The sequence below is a fragment of the Schistocerca piceifrons genome, chromosome 11, assembly GCF_021461385.2.
Source record: "Schistocerca piceifrons isolate TAMUIC-IGC-003096 chromosome 11, iqSchPice1.1, whole genome shotgun sequence".
Taxonomy (NCBI): Eukaryota; Metazoa; Arthropoda; class Insecta; order Orthoptera; family Acrididae; genus Schistocerca; species Schistocerca piceifrons.
Window position 1 is genome coordinate 15,431,785 of NC_060148.1, and position 19,774 is coordinate 15,451,558.

Consider the following 19,774-nt stretch of genomic DNA (forward strand, 5'->3'; position numbering starts at 1 on the left):
GGGAGCACGGAACATTCCAGCCCGTGACTCGCGACTGGGGAAGACCTAGAACGACGAGGACACCTGCAATGGACGAGACAATTCTTCGTGCAGTTGACCATAACCCTAATGTCAGCGTCAGAGAAGTTGCTGCTGTACAAGGTAACGTTGACCACGTCACTGTATGGAGAGTGCTACGGGAGAACCAGTTGTTTCCGTGCCGTGTACAGCGTGTGCAGGCACTATCAGCAGCTGATTGGCCTCCACGGGTACACTTCTGCGAATGGTTCATCCAACAATGTGTCAATCCTCATTTCAGTGCAAATGTTCTCTTTACGGATGAGGCTTCATTCCGACGTGATCAAATTGTAAATTTTCACAATCGACATGTGTGGGCTACCGAGAATCCGCACGCAATTGTGCAATCACGTCATCAACACAGATTTTCTGTGAACGTTTGGGCAGGCATTGTTGGTGATGTCTCGATTGGGCCCCACGTTCTTCTACCTACGCTCAATGGAGCACGTTATCACGATTTCATACGGGATACTTTACCTGTGCTGCTAGAACATGTGCCCTTACAAGTACGACACAACATGTGGTTCATGCACGATGGAGCTCCTGCACATTTCAGTCGAAGTGTTCGTACACTTCTCAACAACAGATTCGGTGACCGATGGGTTGGTAGAGGCGGACCAATTCCGTGGCCTCCACGCTCTCTTGACCTCAACCCTCTCGACTTTCATTTATGGGGGCATTTGAAAGCTCTTGTCTACGCAACCCCGGTACCAAATGTAGAGACTCTTCGTGCTCGTATTGTGGACGGCTGTGATACAATACGCCATTCTCCAGGGCTGCATCAGCGCGTCAGGGATTCCGTGCGACGGCGGGTGGATGCACGTATCCTCGCTAACGGAGGGCATTTTGAACATTTCCTGTAACAAAGTGTTTGAAGTCACGCTTGTATGTTCTGTTGCTGTGTGTTTCCATTCCATGATTAATGTGATTTGAAGAGAAGTAATAAAATGTGCTCTAACATGGAAAGTAAGCGTTTCCGGACACATGTCCACCTAACATATTTTCTTTATCTGCGTGTGAGGAATCTTTCCTGAAAGTTTGGCCGTAGCGTTTTGTAACACCCTGTATAATATTGCATGAATAAAGGTTGAGCGAGTGTAAAGCTATCGTTAAAAACGCACGCCGCGCGAATTTTTACGATTTGGTGGGTCATAATAATAATAACATGTTTTTGAATACAATTAAAACATAACGGCGATACCTGTTTAGTGTTACTGGAAATAATATGTAGTAAATTAATGAGTAAGGTAGCTGATCCTATAAGAAGAGGTAAAAGTGGGCATATTGAGGTGTTTTGCTTTATATCGACGAAGCCGATGATAGGGCGTCATTTTTTTTCGTTTACTCTTAAAAAAACACGTAAACAAATGCTAATTGTGCGTCGTGAAAAAATGTAGGGGCGAGTTTTAAATAACTACGGTATACAATCGGAGTAACAAAAGGACATTTAGGCACACGAAATCGCGGATAGCGAAGTGTGGTCATTAAATTGAGTACACCTACAGGGCGGTCAATTCCGGGACAAATCTGTACGCATCTCACGAGGGACGCGGAATTGAGACCGTATTTTTTTTTTTTATTGCTGTATCGCGGAGAGCGGGTTCCAATTTATGAAAAGGAGAAAAACTGTATCATTATCATTGACTGTTGGTGTCGAGCAACCAAAACTGTTCATCAAAGGGTTTCGATGGAACTTGGGAGTTAGGGTTCGGGCACTCGCATATACTCCACGTCAGGGTGTGAATGAGTGGTGAATGCGAAATAAAACTGTGAACAAAGTTACGTTAAATAAAACAGGAGAAACAAGACAGTTTGGACATATCTCTTGTTATTCCATGAACAGTAACATTTATTATCGTTGTACGAAGCCTTTATAGACGATCGTCATGACAATTTGCTTCGAAGGGATCTTGTTACGAGTTAAGTTTTGGGGACCTGGCCAAGAGGGGATAGTTCGTAGATCCTAACTACTGCAGCTATTCTGGAATCAGGTGCTACCGTGACCGTTGTGTCTTGCCAGTGGCTTAAGGTCATCATATCTCGTGCTCTAAGATCGACGCGCCTTTCCTCTTGGTATAACGGTGCCTCACGGTAACAACGAAAACGCCGACGACGAAGGAAGATACGGTAGACTGTATCACAAAATGCGCCGAAACTGGCGGCCATCAACCTCAATGCAAGCACGACATCGGAGAACTACACTCACGCCCATAAATTAAGGATAATGCTGATACGTGGTGAAACAACGCTCTGGTGGGCGGTTTGCGGGTTTAAATCAACTCGGGGTATGACCATGCGGTGCATTTGACCTGCGGTCGTCGCACGGTGGCGCTGGCAGCAGTCCACATACGCAGAGGTGTGTTGTTGCATGTCAGAGTACGGTGCAGCGAGTAAGTGTGCAGACGTGCTAATGGTGACTGTGTGTTGGAAATGGCTCAAGGAATACATATTCATGACGTTACGAGGGGTGGTGGGGCAGGGGTAAAATACAGGGAGCGAAAGGCTATTTACAATTTGTACAGAAACCAGTTGGCAGTTATGAGAGTCAATGGGCATGAAAGGGAAGCAGTGGTTGGGAAAGCAGTGAGACAGGGTTGTAGCCTCTCCCCGATGTTATTCAATCTGTATATTGAGCAAGCAGTAAAGGAAACAAAAGAAAAATTCGGAGTAGGTATTAAAATCCATGAAGAAGAAATAAAAACTTTGAGGTTCGCCGATGACATTGTAATTCTATCAGAGACAGCAAAGGACTTGGAAGAGCAGTTGAACGGAATGGACAGTGTCTTGAAAGGAGGATATAAGATGAACATCAACAAAAGCAAAACGAGGATAATGGAATGTAGTCAAATTAAATCGGATGATGCTGAGGGGATTAGATTAGGAAATGAGACACTTAAAGTAGTAAAGGAGTTTTGCTATTTTGGGAGTAAAATAACTGATGATGGTCGAAGTAGAGAGGATATAAAATGTAGACTGGCAATGGCAAGGAAAGCGTTTCTGAAGAAGAGAAATTTGTTAACATCGAGTATAGATTTAAGTGTCAGGAAGTCGTTTCTGAAAGTATTTGTATGGAGTGTAGCCATGTATGGAAGTGAAACATGGACGATAACCAGTTTGGACAAGAAGAGAATAGAAGCTTTCGAAATGTGGTGCTACAGAAGAATGCTGAAGATAAGGTGGGTAGATCACGTAACTAATGAGGAGGTATGAATAGGGGAGAAGAGAAGTTTGTGGCACAACTTGACTAGAAGAAGGGATCGGTTGGTAGGACACGTTTTGAGGCATCAAGGGATCAAAAATTTAGCATTGGAGGGCAGCGTGGAGGGTAAAAATCGTAGAGGGAGACCAAGAGATGAATACACTAAGCAGATTCAGAAGGGTGTAGGTTGCAGTAGGTACTGGGAGATGAAGAAGCTTGCACAGGATAGAGTAGCATGGAGAGCTGCATCAAACCAGTCTCTGGACTGAAGACCACAACAACAACAACATGAGGGGTAGAATACTAGGGCGGCTGGACGCTGGTCAAACACAGCAGGTCGTAGCACGGGCCCTCCGTGTGCCACAAAGTGTGATCTCAAGATTATGGCAACGATTCCAGCAGACAGGAAACGTGTCCAGGCGCTACAGTACGGGACGTCCACAGTGTACAAGAAGACCGATATCTCACCATCAGTGCCCGCAGACGGCGACGGAGTACTGCAGGTAGCCTCGCAACCACTGGGACAGTTGTCTCCAGACACACAGTCTACAGACGACTGAACAGACACGGTTTATTCGCCCGGAGAGCTGCGAGGTGCATTCCACAGACTCCTGGTCACAGCAGAGTCATAAAGCCTCGTGTCAAGAACGCAGTACATGGTCATTGGAACAGTGGTCCCAGGTTATGTTCACGGTCGAGTCCAGGTATAGTCTGGATTCTCGCCGGGTTTTCATCTGCCGTAAAAATGGAACCAGATACCAACCCGCTAATGTCCTTGACAGGAACCTGTATGCAAATCATGGTTTCATGGTGTCAGGCGGGATTATGGTGGGTGCACGTACACCCCTGCATGTCTTTGGCAGAGGAACTGTAACAGGTCAGGTGTATCAGGACGTCATTTTGCACCAGTATGTCCGCCTTTCCAGGGGTGCAGTGGGTCCCACCTTCCTCCTGATGGATGATAACGCACGGTCCCACCGAGCTGCCATCGTGGAGGAGTACCTCGAAAAAGAAAATATCAGGCGAATGGAGTGGCCTGCCTGTTCTCCAGACCTAAACCCCATCGAGCACGTCTGGGATGCTCTCGGTCGACGTATCGCTGCACGTCTTCAAACCCCTACGACTCTTCAGGAGCTCCGACAGGCACTGGTGTGAGAATGGGAGGCTATACCCCAGCAGCTGCTCGACCACCTGATCCAGAGTATGGGAACCCGTTGTGTTGCCTGTATACATGTGCACGGTGATCATGTATTTTGGGACGCGCTACTCAACTTATCACCAATACCGTGGACTTAACAGATCTGTGTTGTGTTCCCATACTGATGTCGGGGTACATGCACAGGAAACAGTGGCGTTTTGTAGCACATGTGTTTCGGGACGGTTTTCTCAACTCATCACCAATACCGTGGACTTACAGATCCGTGTCGTGTGTGTTCCCTATGTGCCTATGCTATTAGCGCCAGTTTTGTATAGTGCCACGTTGCGTGGCACCACATTCTGCAATTATCCTTAATTTATGAGCATGAGTGTAGATTCTGACGCACCCTGACAAATATCGCTGGTGTGTTTCGAATCACATCACAGACAGCTCCAGTTCTGACAACTAATTACATCTCGGTATCGACTGGGGTCTGACACACAAGTGACTTTAGGTACGGCTTTAGGAAATAATGACGGGGATCCATGTCAGGTGACCTTGCAGGCCATGGAAAAGGACTTCTCCTTCGAATCCAGCGACCAGGAGATACTGTACCGTTACTGGTCCATCGTATTGTACTGTACGTCTCTGTAATTAATGGGTCTGTTGTTGATTTGTAGCACGTTCTGTCGCGGGACAATGTAAATACGACACAGCAGAGCCACCGTATGGACAAGTAACGTAAACAAAACCTGCGACATGACTCCCTGGTTACTCGGCTAGACCTCCTTGTTTCCTTGCAGGAAATGAAGGATATAAATAACCAGCACGGTGCGTGCAAATTTGTACGCATGTCAGTTGCCAATAAACTGGAAAACAGTACTGCTGGACAAAGCTTTAGGCAAGTTTGCTTCCATATCTCCCTAAGCTGGCTTCTCCGTAAAACAGTGACCCGTATATGCAATAAGTTTCCTTTAATTTACGTCTATGGTCGCAAACTTTTTGTTGACAGATTACCGGTTTCGCTCTATACTGACCATCATCAGACCTGTTTTATAAAAACAAAGTCCTAATGTACTTCATTTAACATTTGACGATGCCAATATGGCTGCAGTACATTAGGATTTTGTTTTTATAAAACAGGTCTGATGATGGTCAGTATAGAGCGAAACCGGTAATCTGTCAACAAAAAGTTTGCGACCATAGACGTAAATTAAAGGAAACTTGTTACATTAACAGCTGTTGTGTATCACCGATTTCTACGGGATGAATCGGAGAACGCTACCCTTACGCACGAGGAGTCCACGGCTCCATTTGCTACGTATCGCGGAACAGTGGAACGTTTCGTGGGGTATGGGTTAGTGGAGGAGGTACGGCAGAATCGCCTCCGCGGTCACCGACCCTGAACCTGTTGCGTTTCTGGCTGTGAAGATATCTAAAGGCACCGGTATAAGTCCAATGCATCGACATTGTACCAATGCTACAGGGGCGTGCGACGAATGTGTGTGACGGAATGGGAACAGTACCAGGCGTATTTGAAAGAGTGCGTGATTCACTGCGAAGAAGGGCTGGAGGGTGTGTCAGGATGTGTGATGACCACAAGCAATAGCGCGTCCGGTGTCTGCTCCTACGTAACAGAGCAACCGTACTAAGACGATAACTTTATACAGAAGCGTATGTCAACACGTTTCTCCGGACGCAGAAGGAGACAACGCATTCGTTGACTCTTCAGGTAAAGCGCACTCTAGGAATTTTGATGGCCACTCCTTGATGCAGAACACCTCTCTCCCAGTGTCTGCCAAAGTGCGAGGGTGAGTCAGTTACTATCCGCAAAGTAGTTATAAAATGTTATCGTAATCAAATAGGGAACTCGCAAGAACATCATTTTTCGACATAGTCTCCTTGGGTTTCAAGGCACTTGGTCCGTCGTTGTACAAGCTTCCTGATACCCTGATAAAAGAAGGTTCTCGGTTGAGCTGCGAGCCAGGAATGCGCCGCTTCCTTCACTGCTTCGTCCGAGGCGAATCGACGGCCCCTTAATGCCTGTCTGAGTGGACCAAACAAGTGATACAGTCAGAAGGGGCTAGTTCGGGACTATATGCAGGCTGATCCAGTAACACAAATTTGAGTTTCTGGAGCGTTTCATCAGTGTGGGCAGCAGAATGCGGACGGATATTGTCGTGCAAGAACACAACACCTTTTGACAGCAATCCTCAGCGTTTGCTTCGAACTGCAAGCTTTAGCCTGGAAGTGAGCATCTCACTCTAACGTACACTGTTCACTGTTGTGCCCCTTTCCCCAGAATGTTCCAGTACTGGACCCTCTGCGTTCCAAAAAACCGTAGGCATCAGTTTTCCAGCGGACGGTTGCGTCTTGAACTTTTCCTTGCACTGCGAATCTGGATGTTTCCATTTCATTCTCTGCCGTTTACTCTCCGGCTCGTAATGATGGATCCATGTTTCGTCGCCAGTAATGATCCTGTCTAAGAAGTTGTTCGTTACCATGGCGATCAAAATGTTTCTTGGAGATGTCCAAGCGCGTTCGTTTATGCAACTGTGTGAGTTGTTTTGGGACCCATCTTGCACAAACCTTATGAAACCCAAGTCTGTAGTGAGTGCATCCGCAATGAAGAAGATCAATGGCAGTAATTTTTATCTTTATAAGCCTTATCTACGAGGGCAGTTCAATAAGTAATGCAACACATTTTTTTTCTCGGCCAATTTTGGTTGAAAAAACCGGAAATTTCTCGTGGCATATTTTCAAACATTCCCGCTTCGTCTCGTATAGTTTCATTGACTTCCGACAGGTGGCAGCGCTGTACGGAGCTGTTAAAATGGCGTCTGTAACGGATGTGCGTTGCAAACAACGGGCAGTGATCGAGTTTCTTTTGGCGGAAAACCAGGGCATCTCAGATATTCATAGGCGCTTGCAGAATGTCTACGGTGATCTGGCAGTGGACAAAAGGACGGTGAGTCGTTGGGCAAAGCGTGTGTCATCATCGCCACAAGGTCAAGCAAGACTGTCTGATCTCCCGCGTGCGGGCCGGCCGTGCACAGCTGTGACTCCTGCAATGGCGGAGCGTGCGAACACACTCGTTCGAGATGATCGACGGATCACCATCAATCAACTCAGTGTTCAACTTGACATCTCTGTTGGTAGTGCTGTCACAATTGTTCACCAGTTGGGATATTCAAAGGTTTGTTCCCGCTGGGTCCCTCGTTGTCTAACCGAACACCATAAAGAGCAAAGGAGACCCATCTGTGCGGAATTGCTTGCTCGTCATGTGGCTGAGGGTGACAATTTCTTGTCAAAGATTGTTACAGGCGATGAAACATGGGTTCATCACTTCGAACCTGAAACAAAACCGCAATCAATGGAGTGGCGCCACCCCCACTCCCCTACCGAGAAAAAGTTTAAAGCCATACCCTCAGCCGGTAAAGTCACGGTTACAGTCTTCTGGGACGCTGAAGGGGTTATTCTGTTCGATGTCCTTCCCCATGGTCAAACGATCAACTCTGAAGTGTATTGTGCTACTCTTCAGAAATTGAAGAAACGACTTCAGCGTGTTCGTAGGCACAAAAATCTGAACGAACTTGTCCTTCTTCATGACAACGCAAGACCTCACACAAGTCTTCGCACCCGAGAGGAGCTCACAAAACTTCAGTGGACTGTTCTTCCTCATGCACCCTACAGCCCCGATCTCGCACCGTCGGATTTGGCCCAATGAAGGACGCAATCCGTGGGAGGCACTACGCGGATGATGAAGAAGTTATTGATGCAGTACGACGTTGGCTCCGACGTCGACCAGTGGAATGGTACCGTGCAGGCATACAGGCCCTCATTTCAAGGTGGCGTAAGGCCGTAGCATTGAATGGAGATTACGTTGAAAAATAGTGTTGTGTAGCTAAAAGATTGGGGAATAACCTGGTGTATTTCAATGCTGAATAAAACAATCCCTGTTTCAGAAAAAAATGTGTTGCATTACTTATTGAACTGCTCTCGTATATGAAGATGGTATCTGTCTTTTCGGACATGTCCAAAAGAACAGATACTATTGGTGATCTAGCAGCTCTCGAAGAGTGAAGGCTCTAAGCACTATGGGACTTAACATCTGAGGTCATCAGTCCCCTAGTACTTAGAACTACTTAAACCTAATCAACATTATCATACATATACCCATATCTAACGGGAGCTACCATCCGTCGTGCAAGGTGGAAGGTTCACACAGGTCTTTGTGTGATTCCTTATGATGGACCAACAGACGACAAGATCGTCAGGGAACAATTTTATGTTCTAAAATTTTGAATACAGATTCTGAATGTAAATGAATAATATGAAAAATCAGCCAACCAGTTCTAGTTATAAAGATTCATCAACAACCTTTGACCATACTTCCAACAGTTGTAAAACTGTCTTCTTCAGAGGTACATGGACAGGTAAAAATCACATATTGGCGGGCCGGCCGGTGTGGCCGAGCGGTTCTAGGCGCTTCACTCTGGAACCGTGCGACCGCTACGTCGCAGGTTCGAATCCTGCCTCCGGCATGGATGTGTGTGGTGTCCTTAGGTTAGTTAGGTCTAAGTAGTTCAAAGTTCTAGGGGACTGATGGCCTCAGCTGTCCCATAGAGCTCAGAGCCATTTGAACCAAGCAACCGTGATGTGCAGTGTATTAACATGTCACGAACGCCTGAAGCGATTGTGACAGAGTGTTTTATTGCCATAATCTTGCCGAGATAAATGCGTCCGCAAGTAAACAAACGTCAGACCGGCTGCTACCAGTCTATTTTTCAAGATTCTCCCCTCCAGATATGAAGGACGAGTAAACTACAGGTCAGGCAACACTTACCCACACACACACGAGACAGGCGGTGACTCCAAAGCGCCTTCCAGCGGCTTGCCTCACTCACCTGCAACACAAAGAGAAACACACGTCGTGAGGTATGGTAATTCTTGCAAAGCACCGACGTCAAATAGCCGTAACGGCTGTACAATGTTATTCTCTTACGTAAAGCGACACACACAGTGGGGAACTGGCGAGCTGTCGGGGTTGTAGCGAAACGAACGCCACGGGCGTAAAAGCTGCCGTATCACACTCTGTGGAGCAGTGACATTCCATTGTTCATCCGTGCAGAAGGAGTACCTCTACGTACAACTTACATTTCAATAACTTAAATCGGTCAAACCCCCCCTCTCACCCCCGCCCACCCCACCACACACACACCATATATACATATATATACACTCCTGGAAATGGAAAAAAGAACACATTGACACCGGTGTGTCAGACCCACCATACTTGCTCCGGACACTGCGAGAGGGCTGTACAAGCAATGATCACACGCACGGCACAGCGGACGCACCAGGAACCGCGGTGTTGGCCGTCGAATGGCGCTAGCTGCGCAGCATTTGTGCACCGCCGCCGTCAGTGTCAGCCAGTTTGCCGTGGCATACGGAGCTCCATCGCAGTCTTTAACACTGGTAGCATGCCGCGACAGCGTGGACGTGAACCGTATGTGCAGTTGACGGACTTTGAGCGAGGGCGTATAGTGGGCATGCGGGAGGCCGGGTGGACGTACCGCCACTTCCCAGCAAATTAGGGACACTGTTGCTCCTGGGGTATCGGCGAGGACCATTCGCAACCGTCTCCATGAAGCTGGGCTACGGTCCCGCACACCGTTAGGCCGTCTTCCGCTCACGCCCCAACATCGTGCAGCCCGCCTCCAGTGGTGTCGCGACAGGCGTGAATGGAGGGACGAATGGAGACGTGTCGTCTTCAGCGATGAGAGTCGCTTCTGCCTTGGTGCCAATGATGGTCGTATGCGTGTTTGGCGCCGTGCAGGTGAGCGCCACAATCAGGACTGCATACGACCGAGGCACACAGGGCCAACACCCGGCATCATGGTGTGGGGAGCGATCTCCTACACTGGCCGTACACCACTGGTGATCGTCGAGGGGACACTGAATAGTGCACGGTACATCCAAACCGTCATCGAACCCATCGTTCTACCATTCCTAGACCGGCAAGGGAACTTGCTGTTCCAACAGGACAATGCACGTCCGCATGTATCCCGTGCCACCCAACGTGCTCTAGAAGGTGTAAGTCAACTACCCTGGCCAGCAAGATCTCCGGATCTGTCCCCCATTGAGCATGTTTGGGACTGGATGAAGCGTCGTCTCACGCGGTCTGCACGTCCAGCACGAATGCTGGTCCAACTGAGGCGCCAGGTGGAAATGGCATGGCAAGCCGTTCCACAGGATTACATCCAGCATCTCTACGATCGTCTCCATGGGAGAATAGCAGCCTGCATTGCTGCGAAAGGTGGATATACACTGTACTAGTGCCGACATTGTGCATGCTCTGTTGCCTGTGTCTATGTGGTTCTGTCAGTGTGATCATGTGATGTATCTGACCCCAGGAATGTGTCAATAAAGTTTCCCCTTCCTGGGACAATGAATTCACGGTGTTCTTATTACAATTTCCACGAGTGTATATATATATATATATATATATATATATATATATATATATATATATATATATATATTGTTACAAATTGTACGGCCAAACTTTCAGGAAACATTCCTCACACACAAAGAAAGAAAATATGTTATGTGGACATGTGTCCGGAATCGCTCGCTTTCCATGTTAGAGCTCATTTTATTACTACTCATCAAATCACATTAATCATGGAATGGAAACAGCAACAGAACGTACCAGCGTGACTTCAAACACTTTGTTACAGAAAATGTTCAAAATGTCCTCCGTTAGCGAGGATACGTGCATCCACCCTCCGTCGCACGGAATCCCTGATGCGCTGATGCAGCCCTGGAGAATGGCGTATTGTATCACAGCCGTCCACAATACGAGCACGAAGAGTCTCTACATTTGGTACCGGGGTTGCGTAGACGGGAGCTTTCAAATGCCCCCATAAATGAAAGTCAAGAGGGTTGAGGTCAGGAGAGCGTGGAGGCCACGGAATTGGTCCGCCTCTACCAATCCATCGGTCACCGAATCTGTTGTTGAGAAGCGTACGAACACTTCGACTGAAATGTGCAGGAGCTCCATCGTGCATGAACCACATGTTGTGTCGTACTTGTAACGGCACATGTTCAAGCAGCACAGGTAGAGTATCCCGTATGAAATCGTGATAACGTGCTCCATTGAGCGTAGGTGGAGGAACGTGGGGCCCAATCGAGACATCACCAACAATGCCTGCCCAAACGTTCACAGAAAATCTGTGTTGATGACGTGATTGCATAATTGCGTGCCGATTCCCGTCAGCCCACACATGTCGATTGTGAAAATTTACAATTTGATCACGTCGGAATGAAGCCTCATCCGTAAAGAGAACATTTGCACTGAAATGAGGATTGACACATTGTTGGATGAACCATTCGCAGAAGTGTACCCGTGGAGGCCAATCAGCTGCTGATAGTGCCTGCACACGCTGTACACGGTACGGAGACAACTGGTTCTCCCGTAGCACTCTCCATACAGTGACGTGGTCAACGTTACCTTGTACACCAGCAACTTCTCTGACGCTGACATTAGGGTTATCGTCAACTGCACGAAGAATTGCCTCGTCCGTTGCAGGTGTCCTCGTCGTTCTAGGTCTTCCCCAGTCGCGAGTCATAGGCTGGAATGTTCCGTGCTCCCTAAGACGCCGATCGATTGCTTCGAACGTCTTCCTGTCGGGACACCTTCGTTCTGGAAATCTGTCCTGATACAAACGTACCGCGCCACGGCTATTGCCCCGTGCTAATCCGTACATCAAATGGGCATCTGCCAACTCCGCATTTGTAAACATTGCACTGACTGCCAAACCACGTTCGTGATGAACACTAACCTGTTGATGCTACGTACTGATGTGCTTGATGCTAGTACTGTAGAGCAATGAGTCGCATGTCAACACAAGCACCGAAGTCAACATTACCTTCCCTCAACTCGGCCAACTGGCGGTGAATCGAGGAAGTACAGTACATACTGACGAAACTAAAATGAGATCTAACATGGTAATTAAGGGTTTCCGGACACATGTCCACATAACATCTTTTCTTTATTTGTGTGTGAGGAATGTTTCCTGAAAGTTTGGCCGTACCTTTTTGTAAAGAAAAGTTTTGCATCACGTCTGTTCCGAGAGCCTGAACCTGTATACAAAATTGGAATAGAGATCACCATAATGATTTGCGTCCTTTTTATTGCTCTTGAAAACCACACACTGAATGTTGTACCACCATACAGCGAGACGTGGGGGAGGTTATTGTTGCAGCAAGACGTTGGCTCCAACGTCGAGAAGTGGAGACGCGGAAATACAGGTCTTCCTGAAAGGTCGTCGTATTGAGTGGAGATTATGTTGAAAATTAGGACTTAGTAACCAAAAGAGTGGGGAATAATATGTATTGTAATCTTGAATGAAATGAAGCTGCTTTCAGAAAAAAAAATTGTTGCTTTACTTATTGCACGCCGCTCGTAAATCGCGCCCCCTAGTTGGTAGGCAACACTTTATGCGCCGGAAGCTGGCGTGAATATTTGTAGGGGCGGCACGTCATTCGGTCGACACGGATCAGTTCTGCGTAGGGCTAACAAGAAATGAACTCGTCCAGAGCTGGCGAGTAGAGGAAGAGAGAGAGAGACAGAGAGAGAGAGGGGAAGTAATCGGGCGGACCCTTTGACACTGTGAGCAATTATTCGGCGAAGAGCCAGCGATAACCCCTCGGGGCTAGACATTGTCTGGAGGGTCAAACAGGGTCACTTACAGACGCTGCCGAGAACAGATAACTTGGTGCGAGTGTGGGCGCCAACGGACTATATATAGGTCATTACTGGCGTGTGACGTGGCACAACGCGAGAGATAGAGAGCTCCCAGCGAGTAATCACACCACGCCGCCAACAGGTCGTTTCCCATGCACAGTGCAAGGTGTTACAGAAAGAATCGACCAGTTTCGTAAAACAATGTCTTCTGGAGAGGAGTGAAGATAGACTCTTGGTACAAATTTTGTAACTTACTCAGTGAAATTAAACGTCTACCTTCCCTGTAGGGATCCATAAAAGACTGTCCCAGGTTCTATGGTACATTATAACAGTTTAATTTTGATTCTTTGCAACATATCATACATAAAAATGAAGAAAAAGTAACCTAGTTTTTCTTACAGACGTATGTGGATCTTCTCTTAGTTACACCAGCTTAACTGAAAATGTCTCCTACGGATTTCAGTTTTGACACCACTTGGAGACGGCCGCTGTGGCCGAGCGGTTCTAGGCGCTGCAGTCTGGAACCGCGCTGCTGCTACGGTCGCAGGTTCGAATCCTGCCTCGGGCATGGATGTGTGTGATGTCCTTAAGTTAGTTAGGTTTAAGTAGTTCTACGTCTAGGGGACTGGTGACCTCAGATATTAAGTCCCATAGTGCTTAGAGCCATCTGAACCTTTTGAACATCACTTGGTCACAGCAGTCAAGGTTAGGTATTTTGTGCGTGGTAAATTTATTAAAAGTGCAAAACTATGTTTCGTTCTGACAGTGTATTAATTGTGTAAATGTCTGCAGTTCTAGTATGCTGTAAGTTTTTTTTTTTTTTTTTTTTTTTTTTTTTTTTTTTTGCGGTTGAAGGGCGCTCAACTGCTGAGGTCATCAGCGCCCAGTCACAATTGTTAGAGCACATAGAATCGAGTAAAACTCAAGGGGTGGTGGGGAGGGGGGGGGGACACCAGAAAGTTCTTACAAAGATGCAGATAAAATAAGTGAAAGAGTTAGATGCCTTTGGACAAGCCAGTCATAGTAATGAAACGAAGAACACGAGCGGCTGCTCAAGCGTCATCAGCTAAAATATCCTGTAAAGTAGATGGCAGAAACAGGACAACACGAGATTGACTAAAACGGGGACACGACAATAAAACATGGCGCACTGTTAATACATGGCCACAAGAGCACTGCGGGGCTGGGTCACCGGAGATATGCTGCAAGGTATTCACGTATTTTGACAATCTCCTGGCAAATGACCAGGGTAGTGAGTATTATATTCAGATGTTTTATGTTTTTTGTGTTATACTTTCTGAATTGTTGCACACCCAAGTGAATCTTCTGCTTTTTTGTTCCATTGAACGAAAACTGAATCTAATCTAATCTTATCTATAGCACACAACCAAAAGAGTGGACAACATGGTGTATTGGAGTGCTGAATGAAACCAACCTGCTTTCATAAAAAAAGTGTTGCATTAATTATTGCACGCCCCTCGTAAACAGCGTCCCCTAATTGGTGGGCAACACATTTATATAAATGATATGCCCTCTAGTATTACGGGTAACTCTAAAATATTTCTGTTTGCTGATGACGCTAGCTTGGTGGTAAAGGATGTTGTGTGCAACATTTGCTCTGTTTCAAATAGTGCAGTTCATGACATAAATAATTCATGGCTTGTAGAAAATAAACTAACGCTAATCACAGTAAGACTCCGTTTTTACAGTTTCTAACGTTCGTTTTAATTTCACAGAATGGGCATATGATTACTGAAACTGAACACTTCAAATTTCTAGGTGTTCAGACAGGTGGCGGAAAGCTCACGTTCAGGATCTTGTTCTTGTTGCTTTTGTATTTTAAGTTAAAAACCGAAGACGAACGGTTAAGAAATGGAAATACATACACTAAGAAAAAAACCACATCGCATTAAGGCGAAATTCTTCTCATAAAACACCGAAGCACTGCACTTTCATTTATAAACTGAAGGAACCGCACTGGGGTCAGATGTACTGTAAGAAGCAGGAATATTTTCCCTAGGTTTGAGGGGTGTGTGTAAAAACTATTGATCTAACACACTGCCGTCTATGGCAAACGAAATTCAAACCTTGCTTTGCGAACAGACTTCATTTTCTGTGACCCGTCAAAAGCCTTTGACTGTGTGAACCACAGCATGCTCTTAAGTAAATTAAAATATTATGGTGTCACCGGCAATGCTTCGTAATGGTTTGAGTCTTTTCTATCTGACAGGAAACAAAGGGAGTCGTTGCGAAATACCTGTGCAGTAAGCAACCAGTCTTCATCTGACTGGGAATTAATTACATGCGGTGTTCCTCAAGGTTCCATCTTGGGTCCACTGCTTTTTCTTGTGTATATTAATGACCTCTCGTCTGTAACATTGTCAGATGCTAAGTTTGTTTTGTTTGCAGATGATACAAACATTGCAATAAGTAGCAAGTCAAGTGCAGAATTAGAAATAGCTGCTAATAAAATTTTCACTGACATTAATAAGTGGTTTAAAGCTAATTCACTGTCATTAAACTTTGAGAAGACCCACTGCATGCAGTTCAGAACCTGTAAGAGATTTCCTTCCAGCTTGAGTATAACATATGAAGACATGCAAATCGAAGAGGTTGGTAGTGTTAAATTTCTGAGATTACAACTCGATGATAAATTCAGTTGGGAATGGCATACCAGAGAATTGCTTAAGCGCCTAAACAAGTCTGTGTTTGCCGTAAGAATGATGTCAGATGTAGCAGATATAAATATAAAAAAAACTTGCATACTTTGCTTACTTTCATTCTATTACGTCACATGGGATCACATTCTGGGGCAACTCATCAAACCGTGCAAAAGTTTTTAGGGTGCAAAAGCGTGTGATAAGAATCGTTTGTGGTGTAAATTCAAGAACATCTTGTTCAAGAAACTTTTTATTCTAGCCACTGTTTCTCAGTATATTTATTCCTTAATGAAATTTGTTCCAAGTAATACATCTCCAATTCCAACCAATAGCTCAATACATAGTATCAATACTAGGAATACGAACAATCTACATAAAGACCTAAAATCACTTTCCTTGGTCCAAAAAGCGGTCCAATATTCAGGAACACAAATTTACAATAAATTGCCAGCAACCATTAAAAACTTGGTTTCAGATAAAGCACGGTATGAACAGAGTCTGAAAGACTTTTTGATAGGCAACTCCAACTCCATACATGAATATCTTAACAGAGACTGTTAAACCACCTCAAGTAAAAATAATGGTTAGATTTCAATTTTGACAACACTTAGTCACAAAAGTCAAGATTAGGTACTGTGTGTATGATAAATTCATTAATAGTGCAAAACAGTGTTTCACTCTGACAGCATCTTAATTCTGTGAATATTAGCTGTTCCAGCTTACTGCATTGTATTAACCTAATTCTACTGTCTCCTGACAAATGATCAAGGTAGTTAAGTATTATATGCAAATGTTTTATGTTTTTATTTTACACTTTCTAACATGTTCCACACTCGCGAGAATCATCTCACTTTTTTGGGTGTATGGAACGAAAACTGAATCTAATCTAATCTAAAAGATCTACGATTTAAAAATTTCGAGACGCATTATACACTCGTGGAAATTGAAATAAGAACACCGTGAATTCATTGTCCCAGGAAGGGGAAACTTTATTGACACATTCCTGGGGTCAGATACATCACATGATCACACTGACAGAACCACAGGCACATAGACGCAGGCAACAGAGCATGCACAATGTCGGCACTAGTACAGTGTATATCCACCTTTCGCAGCAATGCAGGCTGCTATTCTCCGATGGAGACGATCGTAGAGATGCTGGATGTAGTCCTGTGGAACGGCTTGCCATGCCATTTCCACCTGGCGCCTCAGTTGGACCAGCGTTCGTGCTGGACGTGCAGACCGCGTGAGACGACGCTTCATCCAGTCCCAAACATGCTCAATGGGGGACAGATCCGGAGATCTTGCTGGCCAGGGTAGTTGACTTACACCTTCTAGAGCACGTTGGGTGGCACGGGATACATGCGGACGTGCATTGTCCTGTTGGAACAGCAAGTTCCCTTGCCGGTCTAGGAATGGTAGAACGATGGGTTCGATGACGGTTTGGATGTACCGTGCACTATTCAGTGTCCCCTCGACGATCACCAGTGGTGTACGGCCAGTGTAGGAGATCGCTCCCCACACCATGATGCCGGGTGTTGGCCCTGTGTGCCTCGGTCGTATGCAGTCCTGATTGTGGCGCTCACCTGCACGGCGCCAAACACGCATACGACCATCATTGGCACCAAGGCAGAAGCGACTCTCATCGCTGAAGACGACACGTCTCCATTCGTCCCTCCATTCACGCCTGTCGCGACACCACTGGAGGCGGGCTGCACGATGTTGGGGCGTGAGCGGAAGACGGCCTAACGGTGTGCGGGACCGTAGCCCAGCTTCATGGAGACGGTTGCGAATGGTCCTCGCCGATACCCCAGGAGCAACAGTGTCCCTAATTTGCTGGGAAGTGGCGGTGCGGTCCCCTACGGCACTGCGTAGGATCCTACGGTCTTGGCGTGCATCCGTGCGTCGCTGCGGTCCGGTCCCAGGTCGACGGGCACGTGCACCTTCCGCCGACCACTGGCGACAACATCGATGTACTGTGGAGACCTCACGCCCCACGTGTTGAGCAATTCGGCGGTACGTCCACCCGGCCTCCCGCATGCCCACTATACGCCCTCGCTCAAAGTCCGTCAACTGCACATACGGTTCACGTCCACGCTGTCGCGGCATGCTACCAGTGTTAAAGACTGCGATGGAGCTCCGTATGCCACGGCAAACTGGCTGACACTGACGGCGGCGGTGCACAAATGCTGCGCAGCTAGCGCCATTCGACGGCCAACACCGAGGTTCCTGGTGTGTCCGCTGTGCCGTGCGTGTGATCATTGCTTGTACAGCCCTCTCGCAGTGTCCGGAGCAAGTATGGTGGGTCTGACACACCGGTGTCAATGTGTTCTTTTTTCCATTTCCAGGAGTGTAATTAAGGCTTGATTCTGTAGACCTATTTTTCTACGATTTTATGACTATATAACAGATATTACGGCTCGTACAAAAGCTTACAAACAATCGCTTCCTCTCGTAAATTTGCTAGTGGAACAGGAAAAGGGAATGGTTAGTTGCTTCAGCAAATACTATCCTCCATGCATTTATCAGTGACTTATCGATTATGTACGAGTATATAGATTACGCAGTCTACTATTTATTTAATAAACTGGGAGCAAGTACGTAAAATGCGTTAAATAAATACTTCAAAGTGTCACCAGTAAGAAAAATTGTGCTTTAGGTCGCAAAGACGAGAAAATAAATACGCAGAAATAGCAGAAGAAAAGGACGAATTAGCAGGGATATAGTAGCTAATGTGTGGCAAATTCGGTGTTTTTCGGACACAGGCAAATGTACTAGCGTACTGTCAAGTCGTTTTGCAAGACTATCACTGCAAAAATGTACGTCAGGTTCTGTAAAGTGCCGTATCATACCGAAAAATACAAAAAATCGAGTGCATCTGAACTGTGACACCTATCGCAAAGAAGCAGAATGTAATATCACTTGCCCTTAAAAGTTGCGTAGCTGGTTTATTCCCGGTATGAAATGGAAACTGTTAAAATGTCTGCACATCATATATAAATAATCCACGACACGTTCGAAAAGAATCCGCCTGTACTAGGGATGAAGTGACATTCTAAATATACAGGGCGCTATACGGACAAACACACGACGTCCCGAGAACACATGACCAGACCGGCAATGTATGTTGACAACACAAAATCTGTTCTGCGCACGTGCACTCCAGAGATATTTACTCTATGAGTAAACTGCAGAACAGTAAACGCTTTACGCTGGGCAGTCGCCATTTTGCGTACGTGGCGCCAGCAGCGGCAAGACGACAAAGCAGCACTCGCGATTGCTCGTATCTAAAACTGTCTAGAGTTACTGTTTACTTGTGACGTAGAACCAACACTCTACAACGCTTAGAGTTGATACTGTTAAAACTTATAACTGGGACATTATTTTATGGACACCCTGTACGACAACAGCAAGCGTTTTGCGTTCTCCGTTTCGACAAGTGAAGTTCCGTTATAATTGTTCCGCGACTCCTCGTGTAGTATGGTCAACAATACTGTTACTACGTCCTAGCGTTGCGGGTTCGATTCCCTACCGGTTCGGCGATTTTCTCCGCTCGAGACTGGGTGTGTTTGTTGTCCACGGATTATACACGTTCCGCTTCTAACCCGCCCATGCTGTGTAGCAGTTTATTCTGTACGCTTTCATCGTAGTGTTCCGAGTAGGATTCGGACCGAAGTATCAGAAGACAAGGCTCAGTGAAACGCATATTCACTCTGGGTCACTGGAGGCCACAACATGTGGATTTTATTTGTTCTTTTTTCCCTTTCGGCGAATTTCTGACTTATTTATTTAGGTATAAATGTTTCTCTCTGCAACTTCACTGTCTTTCGTCTAGTACTGACTGTTCTCAATTCGAACCCCCATCAGACCACCTACACTTTATATTTTCTGTAGTAAGCAGAACCGACTCTGAACATCGAGGTCCTTTGCACCCAAGACCTTGAAGATGTCTATTATACTGCAACGTC